Source organism: Castor canadensis, chromosome 7 (assembly GCF_047511655.1).
Source record: "Castor canadensis chromosome 7, mCasCan1.hap1v2, whole genome shotgun sequence".
In the NCBI taxonomy this organism is placed as follows: domain Eukaryota; kingdom Metazoa; phylum Chordata; class Mammalia; order Rodentia; family Castoridae; genus Castor; species Castor canadensis.
In genome coordinates, this window is record NC_133392.1 from 82076653 (window position 1) to 82091992 (window position 15340).

General features: G+C 34.9%; 1 pseudogene; it reads right to left on the reverse strand.

Moving 5' to 3' along the window:
* Positions 1-10514: 10514 nt before the first annotated feature.
* LOC109676004 (ras-related protein Rab-33B pseudogene) lies at positions 10515-11844 on the reverse strand (annotated as a pseudogene).
* Positions 11845-15340: the final 3496 nt, after the last annotated feature.

A 15340-nucleotide genomic window follows, 5' to 3' on the forward strand; every position in this document is an offset into this window, starting at 1 on the left:
CATCTATTTTTAAATAACATGAAAATATAAAATAAAATTTCCTCATTAGCTAAAAAAGCAAATGAATTCTTAATAATTAATTTTCACTTTCTATTATTTATAATATTTCATTTTTCTAGTTTTATGTGATAATATGCAATCTAAATGTGTTCTCCACCCAGTGACAGTGAGGCATCCTTCTCATGTCAAGAATGGTAAAGTCTCCAAAACTTCATTTCAGTGTTGTTTCTGACCTCATTATTCCATTTCTTGGAGATAATATTTTACCATTGTATTTCCAACCACATATTCTGACTTACTACCCAAAATCATATTAAAATTTGTAAACTAACAGTCATTCACTAAAACTGCCACTGTCCCCTAAACCTCAAAAGTTGTTCTTCTTCTATCTTCACCTTTGAAAATTGGATGATTGCATAAACACATGTCATTTTATGTCAAGGCATTCTTAGATGCCACCTTCCTGAAACTGGCTCCTCAGAGCCCTTCTGTATGTACTTGGAATCCAAAATAAGCACTTCAATGATATATATTGTATTTAATTGTTTACAAAAACTTTCAACAAAGCCTTGCATACACTTCTTTTCCACTTTATTACTTCGATATATAAGAAGTCATCAGTATTAATATATTAAAATTGAATTTCTTATTGGTTATATGAGCATACAACAGAAGCACATGTAATTGTTTAATAATCCCTATGTTCAAATGACATTGCATTTAAGATAATTTCATGCTTTGTTTAGTTATGTATATTGTACTTACTAGCATATACCTAATGATACTGATTTCAAATTTGCTAAATACCCCATATTTTGAAGTAAGTGTAATAGGAAGAAGCAGTTATGATAAGGAGTTTTGGGTTTCCTTGACATAATAGTTTAGTTGTAGATATCAAAAAGTAAGTAAACACAACATTTTTTTATATAATATAATCCCATAGGTGAAAATTTAATGGCTTAGGCAAGAGGATAGAGCTTCATTATATCAGGATAGATGGTGCTGAATTCCAAAGGTACATTTTGTTACTGACTTTCCAGATCAATAATGACAATAATGATGATGACTTACTTTGAAGGAACATATTTTGATGTTATCTAAGGCTTGTTTGACAATATATATTCAAAGGATTTGTAGAGTGGTCTATATTTCTCATAATGTGTCATAGTTGTATTCCCCTTCTTCATCGGTATTTTTGGTCTGTAATAAGAAAAGTGGATTCCATATTGCTTGAAAGCATTGTTGAATCAAAATATTTTGTTAGCTTAGTTTTTTGTATGGTTTTATAACATGTGTTACAATGTAAAATGTGAAGTTTTCTTTAAATGGATATTTCTAATATTGACCTTAATGTCTATAAATTCAAACTTACTATATTCTAAGAAATAAAAAGAGTTTTATCTCTGTTTGGTCCATGTCAAGAAGAAACTTTGACACAAGTTCTTCACTACATTAAAACTGCAAAATGAGGAGCACCCACTGTTGGGATACCTGCTCAACTCTGAGGGCTCTACCCTCTCACTTTACACTTTTCTATCTCAAAAAACTATTCAGCTTTATACTTAAAGAAACTGCAAAATTATTTGTTATGTACCAGGTATGTTATGGAATTAAATGAAGTTAGATACTTTTATTTATCTTAGAGAAACAAACATCAACATTATTTGTGCTTGTTTGCTGTGAGATTAAAAATATATATAACTGATTACTTAAGGCCAATTTCATCATATTTGTGAGTCATTAAAGAAAATAGTAAAGAGGAAAAAACCAAAAAATGATATGTTCCTATAGGTCTCCAAGTTCTTAGCATCCTAACACTTTTGTGTACTTTCCATAATTTCTCTGTAAATTACATAAATCATATGTTCACATATAAAATAATGTAAACTATACCTTGCATTGCTGTCTTAAGGAAATATTTAATTGGATATTGAAATTTAACATTCCCTGTATTAATTCAACTTGTCACAGTACAGTAGAGATGTGACCAACTCTGCTTTACCAGGAAGGTGTTTGTCAAACAATACTCAATTTACAGACAGAAATGTAAGCCTATTTCCTCTCATTTCCACCAACTGCTAAATCACTTCATTTATTTGAACCTTCTTCCCCTTGTCTGAAATTGAGAAGGTGTTGCTTACTTGATGGATGTGCTGAGTTACTATGTTGAAATTATCTCAGAGAATGATCTTAAATTACAAATAAACAGCTAGATAACCAACTTGGGCTCTTAGATATCATTTGAAATGAGTTCAATTCTCATTCCCAATAAACAATAAAAATTGATAACTTTACAATGAGTAAGATCTATTTATTTTTTTATTTCATAAGAATTTATTTTCTTTTATTTCATAAGTATTGCTTTAATTTTCATAACAAAAACATTTTTGGTCAGAATATTGACCTTGCCATTTTCAATAACTGTAAGTTTTTCGTGATTTCAATTTCATTGTTAGGACTTTCTATCAGATCAATAATAAGTGCACAAGTCTAGAATCTATTCTATATCTCTAATTCCTTGGTTACAACTATTCTGACCCAAGATAAACATTTCTCTTAATATATAGGTTATATCAGTCTTTGAATGTTCCTTACCTCCTTGATGTTCTTTTGATTGATACAATTGTTTTGTTGCTTCTTAATGTAAATTATTTTGTACTGTTTTGGGAGGCAGCAGTGATATTTGAACTCAGTTCTTCACACTTGTTAGACACTCTGGATATAGGATCTTGCTTTTTAACCAGGCCATCCTGGACTGCAATCCTTCTATTTATGCTTCTCACCATATATGGGATTACAGGCACATCCCATCATGCTCATCTTTTCTCCACTGAGATGGGGTGTCATGACCATCCCTATCCCCAGGTTGGCAAGGAAGTGTAATCCTCCCAATTTAAGACCCCCGTGGAGCTTGGGGTGACAGGCTTGTGCCATTGTGCTCAGTTGTTGATTGAGATGGAATCTTGTTAAATTTTGCTGGTGATAACCTCAATTGTGATCCTCCTGATCTCATCTTCCCAAGTAGGTAGGATTATATGCATGAGCCACTGACACCTGGATTATTTTACACTTTTAATTCTACAAACTCACTTTGGACATTGAGGTGATTCAAATTTATTCCTTGTCCATCTAAACAGTCTAAGAGGCCAAATGGGAATGGAGAATGTGTCACAGATGTTGGCATTACTAATTCTCCTTAGCTTTTCTTTCCTTTTGAAAATCTTTTTCCTATAATATGTGTTTTTCATTTTCCAATTTTTCACTTTCTAAATATTTTATTCTTTATAATGTTTTTAATAACTTCATCATGTTTATTTGAAGAATAAAATATCTCATGAGGCATGACTTTGCTATTATTCATTAACATATCATAGTACACAGTGCCCAATACTATGAGATTATTTAATATCTAATTTTGAAAATTAAATTATGTGTACATCTGTATTCATTTTGCTTTTCTCATTCCTTTGGGAATCCTAGCATATTGTTTTACTTTAGTCCTATGGCCAAAAATGACAAATAGCTCTTCTAAATTTCCCCCAGATTTCAAGCATGTTTATACTGAGTTACTTCTTCATCAGGAAAGGAATGTTTATTTCTGGGAAAAGCTCTTGCAGTATTGTCATATCTGGTCTGGCAAAGTCTTTTCTCTTTCTACCTACTGTTAATTTTGGATCACATTGACTTCCAGAGGTGAATAATTATAAAGTACATAAAAGTCATTGCATGTTCAGCAGAAAGAACTATGAGTTCATTTAAGCAACCAATTTATTTCCTTCTTAAATAAGTATACTTAAGAAAAAAGTTATTTTTAAGTAAAATTTTAGGTAGTAATTATTATATAAAAGCATTGTTAATTTCTTTTGGGGGAGGGAAGGGAGTGAGACAGGGTCTCTTTATTGCCCAGGTTGGCCCTGGACTCCTGCATTCATGCTAGGATTACAGTATGCATCCCCATGGATGGCTTCTTAATTTACTTTGCTTAAATTCTTATTTTGTTTTTAATTAAAACAACAATATATTAAGCTAGTAAGTTAGTGAAAAAGCTTAGGTTATTTGTTATCTCACACTGTTTACACACAAACACTTCTCTAAAATTGGATTTTTGCTAGCCATAAGCTAGGAGTCAATCAGTAGTTTTATGTACATTATTGCACAAAAATTTATACAGGCATTGGTGGCTCACACCTGTAATCCTAGCGACTCAGGTAGCAGACATCAGGAGGATCATAGTATGATGCCAGCCCAGGACAAGTAGCTTGTGAGACCCTATCTCAAAAAAACCCAACCAACATTAAAAAGGGCTGGTGAAGTGGCTCAAGTTGTAGACCCTGAGTTCAAGTCCCAGTATGGCAAAAAAATTATATTTTTTGCAAGTATCTATTTTTGAATTTTTTTCTGATCTCTCAATGCATGTAAAACACTTCAAAAAAAAGTAACATTTAATGCAATTTGTTTATGAACATTTTGAGTATACAGAATTTCTAATTCATGTACGTTAATTAGTAGCCTGTCTCATATTCTGTGTAAAAGTTGCTGAACAAAATACAAAAGCTTCCTATTCTTATAGTACTTTTACAGGGGCAAGTCAGACCATATACACAGATAAAGCAAGTAAATAAATAGCCATTCTCCATAGTCATAAAGCTATGAAGATAAATATCAGAAGCAATTCTGATAATAATAAAATTCCATGTGTAATGAATTGAATATGAATTAAATGAAGTGAAAATTTCTTTCTGAGGAGAATATGCATACGTATGATATATGTTGTTCATAAACCATATAAACTGTTTTTTAAAAAATATTTACCATTTAGCAATGAAAAGAGCAATTAGTCTAATCGATTTAAGAAAGTGACTACAGTGACACTGATTCACTATAAGAGAACAGACTGACATACTGGGCAGTTAATGCTTCGAAAGTAAACTAATATGTCAAATGAAGAATACTGATTTTCCTATACTAATTATTCTGTATTTAATCTGTATCTGAGTATTTTCTGAATTCCTTAGAAAAATTGCAAAGAAATATAACTTGCAAATATGTATAGTCAATTCTTTAAGCATCCAGTCCATGGTTTACATACCAGGTCAGTGTTTGCACTCATGACATTCATTGAAATAGAAACAGAGATTTCCCAGCAGGTGTTGAAATGGATAGGTTATGAATAGAGAATTGAATAGTAAAAGAAAATAATGTACCTTTCCATTTCCTTGCATAAAATTGCCTACAACTTAAAGACAATATGGAAACTTAAAGGGAGAGAGAAATTGATATTTAGCTCTACTCTATATTGAAATGAGAATTCAAAAGACATAATTTAAATTTAGTTCTATAGTAATTCTTAAATAGTTTTTCCTGAACATATGAATTGTACTCTAAACCCATAAATTTACAAAAACATTAGTTATTTTTCCAGAAGAAATTTATGACATAGTGAAAGAGTAGAAATAACATTGGTAGTCCAACTAAAATGGAAAATACATTTCTATTCATTTGTTTCTTTATTCATTAATTCATTCAACACAAATGTACAGGAAAGATGAAATGCACCAAGATTCCCTTTATACTCCAGATAAAAAAGAATAAGTATAATAGAAAAGATCCCTGCTTCTACAAAGCACTGGTTGTCTAGTACTTCTACTGCAATAAGGCAGACCACAAACAGAAAGAAAATAAGTAACACATCAAACCAGACTGTTGTAAAAACATGCAAATATCATCATAAGAATATACAGCAGTAAGTAACTTAATTTCCTACTGTATTTGCAGGTGGGGAGAAAATGCCATAATTAGATGATAACATTTAAGCAAAATCCTACAAGGCAAAAAAGAGGTATACATTCAAAGAGAAAGGGAACACATCAACCAGTTAGAGCAAACACACTACAAAATCCTGAAAGTATGATTGAGCATGTCATTTTCAAAAGAATGATTGAAAATTAGGGCAGGAACCCATACCTGTAGTGGAGAAGAACAATAGAGAGGGTGAAGAAATAGTTTGAGTCATTAGCAGATACTGAAATCTGGTGCTTCCACATTTTAGGAAACAACAAGGAGAGATGATGTTAACAAAGTCATTGAAGTAGAGAAGCTAGGGAGAACAAAGTGAAATCAAAAGATGAAGTATATGATGAGGTATTCCAAGAAAAATAAAAGCTGTTTACTCCTTGTGATGCAACTGAGACTTCAAATGACATGAAAGAATAGAAATAGCAACTGGAATACATCTACATAGATATTTTCCTCCCACAGAGCTTATTGACAAATGAAAGATATAAAAAGTAATAAATTCAACTATGATATATTTGATAAATTGTAAGAACCTTTGCAAATGCTACAATGTACCCTCACACAACACAATAAAGGAAACAGTAAATAAAATTTAAAAAGTAATAAATATCAATCTGGATTTGAAAGTTTATTGTGAAAAAAAAAGATTAAAAATCTATGTGCAGAGAAAAGAGCTCAAGTGACAGAGGGCAAGGTTTAGGAAGAACCCAGAAATTAGTCTAAACAAGTACAACTGATTTTCAAAATGACATCAAGAAAACACACTTGGGAAGGATCCATCTCTTCAATAAACTGTGATGAAAAGCTGGATATACATATATGAAGGAATAAAACCAGATTCCTACTTTTCCCTAAATAAAAAAAAAATCAACACAAAATGGATCAAACACTTAAATGTGAGATCTGAAGCCATAAAACTACTTGAAGTAAACATAAGGGACACATTTTAATACATTGATGTGGGTAATGATTTTACATAAAACCTCAAAGCACAGGCAACAAAAGCAAAAACGGGCAAATAGGATTATGCCTAATAAGCATCTGCACAGTAAGGAACACAACACTTTAGACACACCATACAAAATGGGACAAGTTATTTGCCATTGATTCATCCATTGAAGGGCTAATATTTAGAAAATATAATCAACCAAATAGACAGCCAAAAATAACAAAAAGAAAAAAAGGTAAGAAAAATTTCAATTAGAAATAGGCAACAGAAATAATTGGGCCAAAGTTGCACTCCTATGTTTTGATACAAGTAGAGGATCAAGACTGTTAGTGATAGTGATGAATATGATAGCTGTACTGGGTATCACAATAACAAGGATGATTTAATGTCAGCTCAGTGAAGGGAGCCAGAAATTATTCAGTGCAAATGGTGACACTGGTCATAGCAGACCTCTATAAAAACAGAAACCGACAATGGCTAGCAGCACTTGCCCCACAACCATGAATCACTAGATCAGTATGGCCATTGATCATAAAAGAAATTACAGAGATTAGGGAATCACATGAACATGAGTTAGAGACAACCCTAGTTGTCATTACTTAAAATCAGGGGGCAAATTTTGAAGAAGAAAGTAAAAATGGAAGGACACCATGAAACCAGAAGATGAATTTAGCTAAATATATTATTCTTAAATGTATAATAGTTTATAGTAAACAATATACAAACATTTAACATATTAAAGTGTTGTTACTATATTAAACCAATATAGCATATATTGTTATATTAATATTTAGTGATATATATGTTATATATTTAAATAAAATACAACATGAAATATGTATCATTTATAGAAAAAATCCACATTTTCCACATAAATTAAATGAGTTAAATGTCCTCAATCATTATGATGCTATCTAGGCTCCCATAATTAATGCAAATAACATTTTAAAATTATATTTAAGAAATATCTCCCATTTATTCCAAAGAAGAAACAAGCATTTCAGTTCGTATTCAATTGTTCAAAATTATTTTTATTTTCTTGATATTAAAAAATAATAAATTCAATGTCAATGATATGTTGAAGATCTAACCAATATGGTACAAATTGCATATTTTTGCATATATATACATATATATGTACTGTGCATATACATACGTATATGTACATGGGTTTCTGTAGCCTTAAATATATTAATAGGAGAGTTGCTAGAGGTTATTAAATCATATGTACAACTTATAAACAATCTTATTAGAAGGTAATGTATCAGTATATATATATATATATATATAATGGTTAGCAAACAAAATCACACTGGCCTTGTTTTAAAAGATCTCACAGTTTAAAGACACCATCATTAAGAGTCTTCAACCACTGCCACCATGAAGAGTAAGCCCTCATTTCTTTGTTAACCACTTTCTGTTAATGTTATCCTGATTCTGTCACTAACATTTTTCAAATTGATTTGCTTACATATGAAGAAATGTGCTGAATGAAATTTAGTGTTGGTTGACCCTGTTTTGTTTACTTTTTCACCACAGTGAATCCTAAAGAAATTACTACTGGTAGGTTATGTTTGAGCAACATGCATTAGATGAGAAAACTCCAAGTGTCATGAAGAGCAAAAATCACAGCTTCCATATTGTGCTGGTTGCTTTAACATGCAGTAATGTCAGAGTGGAGACCTGAACAGCAACAAATTTTCTGAATTTTGAGTTACTAAGACCTCTAAGAATCAGTATAAGTACTTATTTAATATAACATCTTAATTTTAAATTGGTATTTAAGTGAAAAAAGAAAAGGAAGCAAAAGTGACATATGCAAAGTGAAGTCAATTGCCTTTTTTCCATGAATAGTTAATGATCCTGGTAACTTTGAAGCTTGGTGAATTCTTTTTTTTTTTTTTTTCCTGGTACAAAGATTTATTGTCCTTCATGGGGGAAATGTAAGAGTGACACTGTTCCTTGCAAAACTAACTTTAGTTTGGATTTCATGTGAAAGTGTATTAGCAATATTCTTTCAATAAAGTTCTGTTGTTAATAGCTGACTACATTCAATTCTGGAGGTAGTTTCCTTTGATGGTCTCAAATTACAACTTTTCTTAAACATATTTGATGTTTCAATTAAAAGTAAGAGTTAAATTGAGATTTACAAAATGTCATTTGTGCTTCAAAAAATTATTAGTTACTAGATAGCCACCATTTCAGAAGTGATTTCAACAATTAGCTGTTTTATAAACATTTTGGTATATCTAAAAAGCTTTATTCTCATTCACCTGATAAGTTCGTTTCTAAAGTAAAAACATACCTACTAAAAATTAAAATGGCAAGTTGTTGCAAATGAGATAAAAATATTTTTTAAATAAATACTAAAGTGAAAAAATAAGTCCTTGTACAGATCTGTAAAGGATACTTAACTTCTTTACAAGAAAAAATAGTTTTTTAAAAGCACATAACTGTACTGAATGAAAAAGACTTTCTAAGTGAAAGTCTCTGAATTTTCCTTCTCCAATTTTAAAAAGGCAATAGATTCCCTTCTTTAAAAAACAATTTCACCCATCACAATCACTATAGCTGTCATGTTCTATAAAAATAGTTATAAATCAATGCTAATTGAAACAAAATGTAAAACAATTTTTAATCCTCACTTCTAGCATGATCTCTAATTGTAAATAAAGCCAATTTCAGCTCTAATATTTAAAACTGCATAATCATTTTGTAATTATTACTTTCGGTAATTTATTGTTTGAACTAAATTATCCAGTGAGAACCACCATGATTAAACGAAAATCCTAACTAGATTAGATTACATACACATCCAGTTGGTTTCCCACATTCAGAAAATACTGAATCACTTTTCAGCTTGACTTCGTCTGCAGTTTTCCGGGACTGCAAAGGGTAGGCGTCAGTGATGTGGTTTCAAGTACATGGCTCACATCCCATTTGTGTAAATAGCTTCTTAGGCCAGCACACTTCCTTAAATTCAAAATTCAAATATTTAGGCCAAAAAATTTTTAGTCTTTTCATCACTGGGGACAGACATTTTTCAATATCTAATTTGTTCTTCATACTGAGGAGCAATAGTTTGTTGGGCCACAAAATTTAAACATTTTAAAGACTGAAGCCAGGAGTGGTGACTCAAAACCAGACCTTGGTCTGAAAAACAAGGAAAGCAAAAGGGTAGAGGAAGTGGTTCAAGTGGTAGAGCACCTGCCTGGCAAATGAATACCAGTACTGCCAAAATAAAGTGAAATTCGGTAGCAGAAGAAGCACAGGAAGGCTCGCAGGCAGAGGTCGCAAGCCCCTTTCATCCAGCGTTTATTCATTCGATTGGAGGTGAGCTGAGAGCAAGGGCCACCAGGAACCCACGTTTGCTAATTCCAGGGGACAATGCCCAAGATGCTCTCAAATCGGTCTTCACTGTTTAAAGACACAAAGTAAAACGTGAAGCACCTTTTCAAGTCACTTCATCCGCCTTACACATCAGTAGATGTGCAGAAACCCTTGGTTCTGGGCCTGTGGTCCCAAGGAAGCCTCTACAGGGTAAGAACACACAAGCTCGGCTGCTGACCTCCGCGTTCTACTGCGCATGCTCACAGTACAGACCCTCCGTGTTACACTGCGCATGCTGGTGGGGTGGGGGAAAACACGCTCTGGAATGCACTGTGCATGCTCCCGCTATAGGCGCCCCTTTCTCACTCACTCCTTCCCACAAAGCAGCACAACTTCTGCTAAAGATGGGAGACAGTTGCACAGATCTCAAATTGTCACCTTGTCACTTCAATCAAGCATGCTGCATTGCCATTTTGCTTATAGGAGAGCTACCGTAACTTTTACCTTGCTTTTGAGGCACCACTTGTTTTTAGGGAGGCAGATTTTCACAAAATGAAGGTCAGGGAAACACTCGGCTGACCCCACAGGGTTTTAAACACAACAATGGACTGAATAAGCTTCATAGCTTCTGAGCTGCAGGATATTAAAACTTTAGTTTGGGGAATTTGCTTTGATCTATTTATTTTTTACTCTGACCATGCTTGAGCAAAACTTTGTGCAATGGATCTGCAATTTAAGGCAGGCTGTATAGAAAACAGTATTTCTTCTTCAAGTACCAGGGATGGAGTTACTGGCTTCCCATCCCACCATGCTCCCACGAGGCTACCTCTCCCTTCATTGGGCTCTCACTAGGCAGATGCTGTGACTCGTCTGTCTTTACTTCGTTTTCAATCTCATTTGAAAATCAGCTCTATCCTTGCATGGTCACAGTGACAAGCTTGATTAAGTAAATACAAAAGTGTGCGTGACAATCACAAACAGTGAGGTGTCAGAATGACCATACTGTTTAAAATGAAATCTTATGACTTATCATACTGAAAGAGCATTTTAGACAAACCAGACAGTATAATAAAGACCGTTAATTCAGCACCAGCATGACACTGCAGGCTTTGCTTCAGGTTTCAGGGTAATTCTGTTATTAGGAGGTTGGCTAAGCATTAATGGTTTGTGGCTCTTCAGCTTATGATCCAAAGTCATAAATACAGCTTCCAGGTGGTCATTATCATCCGGGCTTTTAGCAGAGGTTTCAAACAAAGGCATACTATGTGTGTCTGCAAATTTCTGTGCCAAGACTGTGGGAACCTGAAGGGCACTCCTCAAGTCACACTTGTTTCCAACGAGAATCCGTGGTATGCTATTCGAGAGCAAATGCTGTTTGCATTCCTCTATCCAAAATGGCAGGCTGTGGAAACTGGCCAAGCTGGTCATGTCGTACAGGAAGATGACCGCATGCACGTTCCTGTAGTAGTGCTGCACCATGCTCTTCCTGAACCGCTCCTGTCCCGCCGTGTCCCAGAGCTGGATCTTGATGCGCTCGCTGTCGATGTCCACCGCCCGCTCGCGGAAGTCCACGCCGATCGTGGCCTCGGTGCGGTCGGGGAGGCGGCTGGCGCAGAAGCGGTAGGTCAGGCACGTCTTGCTCACTTTCGAGTCGCCGATCACGATGATCTTGAAGATGCGGGAGCGCGCGGGAAGCAGAGACCCGGAGGCCGACACGCAAAGCTGGCGGAGAAGCTGCTCTCGACCAACGACTCCATCTCCGAAGTCATCATCCTGCTGGTCGACCCCAACCACGGCAGAGAGCTGGGGATAAGCCCACCCCGAAGGAAGGAAGCTAGCGAGAGAGCGAGCAAGAGAGCAAGAGAGCAAGAGAGCTTGGTGAATTCTTACAGATTTTAAAAGTATTTTTTATTAAGGAATCACAAGTTACATAGTATAAAATTCAGAGCATATTTAGTCCCTTTTCCCTTTCTGAAACAGCCAGTTTTACACAAATATTAAGGTCTTTATGAGTAAAATTCTAAACATAAAGGCAAATAATTTCCTCAACAGTATTCAGTCACAAGCATAAATCCATGTTGTGTATGTAAAGAATATGCTTTCAGTTTGGTACTGTTATTTGTTGTTTGTTTTTTGTTTTGTTTCATTTTGTTTTTTGGTTTCCTCCAATCAAGGTAGGCTCTTATTTACAAAATCATTATGAAGTAGCCCACCTAAGACATCAAGATATTTTGCTCGGATAATTAGATGAAGCAGTAGGAGAGGATATATGTCCTGAGATGTTATGATGTATATTAAGAAAACAAAATAAATTCTGAGGTTGTGATTTTGAAGCTGATTACATTTAACTAGATGCATCTTGGGGGAAGTTTTGCTGAGGGCACTAGACAGAGGATACTGAGAAGCAACACTGTTCCATCAGATTATCTTTCAATATTAAGTGGAAAGTCTATTTAAATTACTCAAGTCCTTTTTGCTACTTTTAAATTTTGTATTAAATTGTGAGATTATCCAAAGAATGCTAGTTCTTCAATGTAACTATTTAGTAAAACAAAATATTCATAAATTAATTTGTATATGTCTAACAAATTATTCAGTTGAACCAACCCACAGAGAAGTCCCTGAACGCACACTCTTAAAGTACATGCATATCATTTCAGAACTCACTTAAGGTCGTTGCGGACTCCATTGTCTGTGGCAAATAAAAATTGCAGAAATAATAATGCTTAATTTGTAAATAGTACCTGAAAATTAACATAGGCTGCAACAAGTAAGTAGTTTAAATCAGAATAAAGGAAAAAAAGACAAGAGAGAGCAAGTGAATACTAATTGACTAATGATATGTAGTCTGATGACATTAGTAATATTTCCTCTTCCAGATTCATTTCCACAATTTAACTTCCTCCATCTTATTTTGTTATTAGGATACTGAAGGATTTTGTTGTGGTGCTGCTTAGTTTTTTAATGAATATAAAACTCATATGTGGACTCAGATCTTGCTATCATTTGTGATTAGATAAAATTTGGGTCTACCTCCATCCTGCATGCATTGCATATTTTCAACAAATCTTCTAATCATATAGATGTCTGAGATATTCTTTTTTAATACTTTATTTTTGTTATTATTGTACTGGGCATCCATTGTGACATTAAAAATTTTTCTTACAATATTTCATAGTTTAATTAACCCCCTCTATCTTTTTCCTTTCTCCCCCCTTCCCATTCTTGGAACAGTTTCAACAGGTATCATTTTTCTATTTTCATACATATATACAGAATATTCCCACCATATTCACACTCTGACTCCCTTTCCTTATTTCCTCCTCCTTCCCACTGGTACCCACCCCCAGACATATTCTTATATTTCCCCTTCTTATCTTTGACATTAGATCAGCATAAGATTATTTGGAGCTTAGCAGAAGTCAGCTTAGCTATGCACAGTCCACATACACCAGCACCCACATCCTTCCAGTAACACAAGCAAATACTTAGTGTTGTTTTTTTCTGAGATTTGGGGCTATTTGTTGCAACAGTGAAGCTAAGTGTAAATGAAAACCTAAACACAGTGCACTTACAGAAGTGCTTCTACTGGGATGTTTGTTCAGAACTATATTTGATATATGTATAAAAATCCAAAAATCCACAGGAAAAAAATAGTCTGTGCCTATAACTTAAAATATGTACCTCAATGTTAGAGAATAAGTGAACTTTGAAATTTAAAAGTGAAGGCAGATGTCTTGTTGATACATGAAAACAAACAGTGATCTAGCTTGTCACCAAGCAAAATATGTCATTGATATAAAATGCACCTGTAATCCTAGCTACTTGACAGGTTGAGATTAGGAGAATTGCAGTTCCAGGCCAGCCTGGATAAAAAAGTTTGCAAGTTCTTACCTCAATGAAAAAAACAGAACATGGTAGCAAGTGCCTATCACCCCAGAGATGGCAGGAACCTTCAAAAAGAAAAAAAGAAGAAGAAAAATAATCACTTTTTATTCCTGTCTGCCCCCTCCAACTTTGCAAACACAGCCACAATATGTCTTTTCCTTTCCAAGTCCTTACCCAGCTCCTGTACTCTCAGGTAGACCCTATAGGGACCCTCACCAGGATCCTGGCCCCTTCAATTCTATTCTTTCCAAGCCAAAAAAATCTGTGCAGACCTATCTTTCATCCCATCCAAAAGAAATAAAAACACTGCACCACAGAACCTTCAGAGATCCTGCCCACCCACTGACCCCTCACCTCCCCACACACTGTCTTACTCCATTTACCACCATGGCCTTCAAACTATCTGTTCATAATGCCCAAATATTCTCCCTTATATTCCCAGGGTTCTTTACCTTTAGAGGTCAGCTTACCTGTTTCCTCTTCTTATACCCTCATTGTCTGGCCACCCTATTGTAACTGTCTACAGAGCATGTTTTGCTATCTATGTATCAGTCAGAGTTCTCTACAGAAACAGGACCAATAGAATGTATATACAATTATAAGAGGGGATTTATTAAATTGCCTCACATGACCAGAGGCTGGAAAGTCCCACAATGGTTGTCTTCAAATTGAAGAGACTTGGAAACCAGTAGCTGTCCAGTCCATGAAGCTGGAAGTCTCAGAACAAGAGGGCCAAAAGATGCAGCCCCAGTCCAAGCCTAAAGGACTGGAAGCTCCCTGGAGAGTCACTGGTGAGTTCATGTTCAAAGTTGAAGAAGCTGGAGTCTGAAGTCCACAGAAAATGGTGGCAGGGACACACATAACCCCTTAAGAAGACTTGAGCTTGTGCCCACAGGTGAGTTTCCCCATTTCTACTTTTTGTTCCATCCAGGCCTCCCTCCTATTGGCCAGTGTTGCACACATTCAGGGCTGGTTTTGCACTCATTTTTTTCACATACCTGTCTATGGAAACACCCTCACAGACATATCAGATGGGTGTTACCGTTTTCTGGGCATCCTTCAATTCAGTTACATTTTCAACCAGGATTAACCATCCCAATCTGTGCTTATTGGGAGCTGTTGTCTGACTTCCCCTTATTAGAGTGTAAGCTTTATGGGCTGCCACTCTCATGATGTGGTTTTTCCATTGCTTTCTGCCAAACACTTGGAACAGTGCTGAAAACAATGCAGAAGTGCAGTAGATATTTATTACATGACTGGATGTAGGTGAAGGCCATAAAACTTGACTGAATTCAGTCCAATGTGCTGGTGATTCTCCCCATTGTTTCTGTACCTTTTTTTCCCTGCTCTGCTCCCAGGAGGCTGGCTCCTCTGGTC